This window comes from Halyomorpha halys, unplaced genomic scaffold (assembly GCF_000696795.3).
Source record: "Halyomorpha halys isolate HHAL.00 unplaced genomic scaffold, Hhal_1.1 Scaffold803.1, whole genome shotgun sequence".
Classification (NCBI taxonomy): Eukaryota; Metazoa; Arthropoda; class Insecta; order Hemiptera; family Pentatomidae; genus Halyomorpha; species Halyomorpha halys.
In genome coordinates, this window is record NW_027115654.1 from 12,490 (window position 1) to 18,887 (window position 6,398).

The 6,398-nt window shown below is 29.4% G+C and overlaps 1 long non-coding RNA gene across 1 annotated transcript; it reads left to right on the plus strand.

The window, feature by feature from the left end:
- The first annotated feature begins 1,242 nt into the window (after nucleotides 1-1,242).
- Nucleotides 1,243-5,917, plus strand: LOC106686294 (uncharacterized). The gene is made up of 2 exons (XR_010844910.1): nucleotides 1,243-1,428; nucleotides 5,314-5,917. It is a non-coding gene; the product is annotated as an uncharacterized lncRNA (long non-coding RNA).
- Nucleotides 5,918-6,398: the final 481 nt, after the last annotated feature.

The following is a 6,398-nucleotide window of genomic DNA, read 5'->3' on the forward strand; positions in this document are numbered from 1 at the left end:
TGTTTTTCATTGACCGCACCCCCAACCATCTTCTCCTCATTCATCATCCACGGTCAACTATCTCTCATCATTATAAAACTGCAGTGTGTATGGCGATGATGCCTTAAGAGAAAGCACCTTCTGTAAGTGGTTTCCTCGGTTCAGAACCGGAAATTTTGACTTGGAAGACACAAAGGGCTCTGGTCGTCCTTCAACTCTTGATGACCAAATTCAAGCATTGGTCAACTCTCACTCTATGACGTGGAATATCGCAGAAACGCTTAATGTGTCTCAAATCTTTTTGGGGCTGCGGGATATGTTTCTCAAAGTAATATATGGTTCCTCACAATTTGACAGAAAAGAATTTATTGGACCGCATATCCATTTGCGATTCCCTCCTGAAACACAATGTTGAATGATTCATTTTTAAAGAGGTTGATAACTGGGGATGAAAAGTGGGTCCTGTACAAAAATATTGTGAGGAATCAGTTCTGGGGAAAACGAAATGACCCACCGTTAACGACTCAAAAAGTAGGATAACATCCAATAAAGGTCATGCTGTGCATTTGGTGGGATTGGAAAGGTGTCCTTTATTTTGAGCTCCTCCCGCCCTACCAGACCATTAATTCTGCAGTATACTGTGCCCTGTTGTCACAATTAAAGGCAGTGGTTGAGCAAATGCATCCTTGCCTAACCTCAAAGGCATAGTTTACCATCGCGATAACGCCCATCCCCACATGTCTTTGCAGAAAGATGGCAACATGTGATAGATCAAAATGGGTCATATATAATTGATTAAAAATATTTACAAGAATCTGAAGTTTTTATTGAAATCATCAGTAAAAAAACGCTATGTATTTATTTTACAACCTGATAATTCTTAATATTAAATATAGTTAAGGATGTGTAATACAATACAATAATTACAATTTCTAATAATTTTGTCATTAAATGTTTAATTCATAAAAAAACAAACATATGCTTCAATTTACATTTTGATAATATTGTTACGATAATTATTATATTATCACATTATTAATTGTAGTTATGGAAAACTGATTTTTATCAAAAGCCTTTTGTAAACAAAATGTGGATGCGATATCATTTTAGTCTTGTGTCAAGTGATGAATATTTCCAGTCTTACCTATGTGATGACCAAATCAAATCACTACCCACTTTTCTGATGGCACTCTATTAGGGGTTCACTTCCTTATTATTATCTCCTCTCCCCCTGACCTCTGAATTTGATCGATTTAGGTAACTTTTAACATTATCTCTTAATTATATAATACCAAGATCTCTGAATGTATGATTATTTGTATTTCTAAAAATTTAAGTTAAGAAATGTATCGTATAAATTAAATTATATTATTTATTTTTTCATTTTCAGATGGACACTCATTTTTTGTTATCTTCGCTGTGCATTCTTTATGTTGAAGATGGTGGAATGTGAGTTCTTCATTTTGATTTCTATGTATGATAATTTTGGTAGCAATCTTAAGGTTATACTAAAATGAAGATACTATACCTACTTCTTGTAAAATTTGAACAATCTTTTATAGATGATTTTTAATATCTTATGGTATAAGATTATATTTGAAGTGTCAGTTGATGAATAATTCTTATCTGAGTACTGTGACGACCAAATCACATCACTACCCACTTTTCTGATGACACGTGCTTATTTAATATTTTTATTTTCATAAAAATAATAGTCTTTTTGTTCTGCATTGAAGGTCATTGAATAGGAGTGAGGGTGTAGTTAATATCCGTTTAATCGAGGGGTTTTGAAGGAAATGTTTGTTGAACTCAAAACATTAATATTTACGTCACTTATGTTGTCAAATGAGCATAAACTTTTTCAAAATATTCAATCAAACATTTTGAATTAATTTATAGTAATATTATTCACTTAATTAAGGTCTATATCAATCCAGGATTACTTATGTTAGAGGGGTAAGTTGAATTTTCTGCTTGTACCAAATCCTACCATGTGTGTCATATACCTAACGCAATATAACTAGGGGAAAGACCCATCCTAAGAATGGTTTTATTGAACCTCTCCCTCTTTATGGTTGAAATTCTTTAACAGTTTTAATCCTTTAAAGGCTCCAGTCATATATATGCAGGCAATGAAAGCAGTGCCCCCCAGTACCCAGACTTGCATAAGTATGCGGCCAACAAAATCTGTTAGCCTCCTTTGCTCTGGCTTCATATCCACGTTTTGTTGCAAGTTAGGAAATCTAAACGATATATTAATTTTTTTTAATGATATTTCGTTGATCTCAACTGTTTGTAATGACATTCTTTCACTTTTCTTTCTTTCTTTTTTTAAATTTTTTTCATCTGATTTTTGATTGATCGACATTGAATATCTAACTATTAAATGTTGAATATCATGAAAAATATATAAAAATAGTTGAGGAAAATATTGTCATTTTCATGATAAAAGAAAACATTTATATTAATATCTAAAAAGTTTTGATTTATTTCATAAATCTAAATTAATAATTATTTACAAATTATAAATAGATCTTTTGAAATACAGGATTATTCAACATTTTTATTGGCATAGTAATCCATTGTGTAAATAATTAACATGTATTAATTCAATTTATATGAAGTGGATCTTTTTAGTGTTAATGTTGCAAATTTAAACATTTGAACATTTAAATGATTTTTTATCAAGGAACTGGAACAGTGCAGTCTAAACAGAACAAACACCTATCACCGTGCACTTTTAATTGACCTAAATATAAATAACATGAAGAATAAAATCGAATAATAAGAAACTAAAATGTACATTTAAATTTAACCTAATTAATTAACTCATTATTTAAACTGTTTTAGTAGTATTTTTATAGTTTATTACCATTTATTATTTGAGTTTCTTATACCTCATCATTTTTTTTTTAATACTGTGATCAATAAGTGAGTGGTTATAGACATGCTCGGGCGGAGAAATGTATATATAGGCAATTGAAAAAGTAGGTAAAATAACATAATTAAGGAAATAGAATAAAAATTTGAAGTTCTATTATGCAAAAAAATATGAATATTATAGTTTATTAATATTTTAAAAATTAAAATTATGGAAAGAAAAATAAGATATGTAACCATAATATTAGAAAAGAAGCAAAATATATGTTAAGTTTGACAAAAGAAATGAATAGAAAAAAAAATTGAAAACAATAATAGTATATGGGTAATTGGTTAGTAAATTAATCTTAGTTATATGTATAACTAAGATTAATTTCTTAAGCAAGATGTAATGTATAGCATAGTACCTTGTTAGTATTATTTTATTGTATAGTATAATTTATCATTTGTTAGACAGATAAACCTAAAACCAGATATAGACCTACTTACCGTTCTATCTTAGTTCATCCTCATAATATAGGTTAGCCATTTTATTCTTTGTATTTTAGAGCCGAAATAGTTCACTGTTCTTTCTCTCTACAAAGACCATACTTGTGTACCTAGACCAGTTCTGAATAGGATTCTCTTAAAACTTACTTTTTCAAACCTGTCCAACAGGTTGATACTTTTATTTTTGAGGCTCATATTTCTCCACATAACTCTATATAACTACTGGTCTTATTAGGGTTCTATGCAGTATACACTTAGTCGTACAACTCATGTCACTTTTCATTGGTCTGGAGAATGAGAAAGATTCTATTTTCTGCGAAAATTCTCTGTCTCATCTCTTCCTCTTTCAGTGAATTGTTAATAATTCAGCATTGGTACTGAAAGGTTTTTTAAGGTTTGTTAAGATTTTATGTGTAATATAATGCAAACTAATCCCTTGATAGTTGCTGCATATTGCTGATTCTTTTTCCTCCTTGTATATTGGCACTGTTAAGGCCTTATTCCATTCTTTAGGTAAGATTTTCTCTTTCCATATTTGATGTTTCACTTCCTGCATTGTAAGAAATTCTAAACATAGTAGCCAACATCTGAAAAAGTTTGTAAGTTGCAACAGTTCAAAGCAAAGAAGTACAGATGTGGCAGTTGATGTAACTGTCACTGCTATGACAGTTATTGTCAAGTATCACGTGAAACTTGATAAATTAGCTCTACAACAGCATATGGCACTGACCAGGAATTTGCCCTGACATAGGATTATATATAAAATTTGTTAGCTCTATCTTGACAGAACAAGTTTGTTTTACTTTTTTTTTTCTCAAAGTATTGACCGCTAAATATCAGACAGAGGGACTGTTTAAGAATTAATGATTTAAAATAAACTAGAGTATTTCAGTATTTTAGAAAATAGTAAGATCAGTCCTGTTGTGGACAAGACATTTTCTGTTTTTGTTAGTCATCAAATAATATGAATAAATTGTATCATTTGTGAAATATGAAAAAGCACTATTCAAAAGAGTGTTTTACTAACTGATTTAAAAGAGACACAACCTCTTATGGCTATAGAGTAATAATACCTAGGGGAAAAGTTTAGAAATAAATTATAACAGTGGTATAAATTCTTTCTAAGATATGAGAACTTGAATATACTGAGTTCAGTATGATCCTGGCCTTAACAGTTAGGTGTAGGGCACTTCTAAGTTGACAGTTATGGAGTACACCCTTGTTAGCCGAGATATCTGAATTGATTGATTCAGTTTGTTATGTCTTGACATCCCCTGTAGTCAAAGGTTGGTTCTCTTGATTGCTTGAGGCAGAAACTTCAAGTGTGCAGCATCATTTTCCTACTTGTGTGATCTCACAACTGGCCATTGGAGTTCTAAATTAAATCCGATCCTGTGTTTGTTTTTTCTACCTTACCATTTACTTAATATTTGCGCATGATATTAATTTCTTTATATCTGAGCAAAGGTCAAGGAAGAATTAGGCAGAGCTATCTTACAGATACACCCCTAGCTGCTAATCTTTCCTTTTATTATTTATTAACATTTGCTATGTGAGAAAGTTTTAATCCCATGGTCATCAATTTAGAAAAGAGGACAATAAAAACAACTCGGGGTATGATTATTTGAAATTGAATAAAATTTGACCTCTATAAAATAATGTATCTTAGACATTTTTAAATATATGATTGATAGAATTTGAACTTCCTTCCATGATAAATACAAGATGCACTAATTTCATACTATTTTAATATCTTGGATAATGACCCCCATTGTATATTTTCTTGTGTTTTATACATTTTTATCTTATGTGAATGGTTTATTTTAGTTGAGATGATGATATGATTATCAACCACCAAGATCTCTGAATGATTTGATGATTCATTTTTCTGAAAATTATGCTTTAAAAATATTGATTTTGTTGGTATGTATGATATATTTTAATACCTTTTTGAAATTTTTTCAGCAAGCATTGACTGGTCATCTGTTTGGCTAACGTAACGGTCCAATCTTCTCATTGAACTAAATAAGGTCTTCTATATAATTTATGGGTATAATAATATTTTTTTATCATAGTTTTAAAGTTATACGAAAATATTTTATGCATTTATTGTTTCTTTTAAATCAGATATTTACACATAAAATCCAAATGTTAATAAGATTTTGTATCCATTTTTAAACTGATGTGAATTAAATTTAAATAAATAAATAATATAAAATAAATTTTACAGTAACCATTACTCAGGATTCATTGGTGTTTAAATAATAGGGATTCCAGTGTTATATAATTTAATTGTCTTTGAAGTGCTCTATAACTTATGAGAAACAAAAGGATCAAGTTTGCTTCTATGGTTAAAACCTGAGGTATCATGCTACATTGTGTTACCCTTATTCATATTATTTTTTTTTCTATTGCATCCTTCAAGAAAATATTCTAGAGGAAAACAATCAGTAGGTTTGTATGAAAACTTTTTACTAACAAAAATTTGTATGTATGTATTCAATTATGTTATTCATCTGGATTATTTTTACAATAAATTTTCAATAAAAACTATTATATTTTTGTTTAATTTCATAGTTCATCATTAACATGGTTATTATTAAGGTATTAAAGAATCTTGTGAACATATTGTGTGTACTTGAAAAGGATAAATTTCTTTATTAATAACCATTCCATTTCTGTGTTCCTATTCCTAAATTTCCTTATTAGTTCAGTCCATTTTTTTCCCTTATAAATGAACTGGGTGGTGTTTTCTTTAAACTCTGTCATTTTAGTTAAAACATGTACTTACGAGTTCATCCAGAATAGTCGTCTTTTTTTTTTCCCGTAAATTATTGTTAAAGGACTAGTGGTTAGTTTACTAATGGATTTTAATGTATTATTTAATTTTTTTTAATTGATACATGTTACATAGGAAGGTGTAAAACAAAAACTTTTTCTGGGGTTAACTTTATTTCCTTATAATTAGGTTTATTTTACTCGAATCTGAACATTTATTGATTCATTGTCATTTATTATCAATATACCAGGGCATTCAAAAAGTCCTGTCG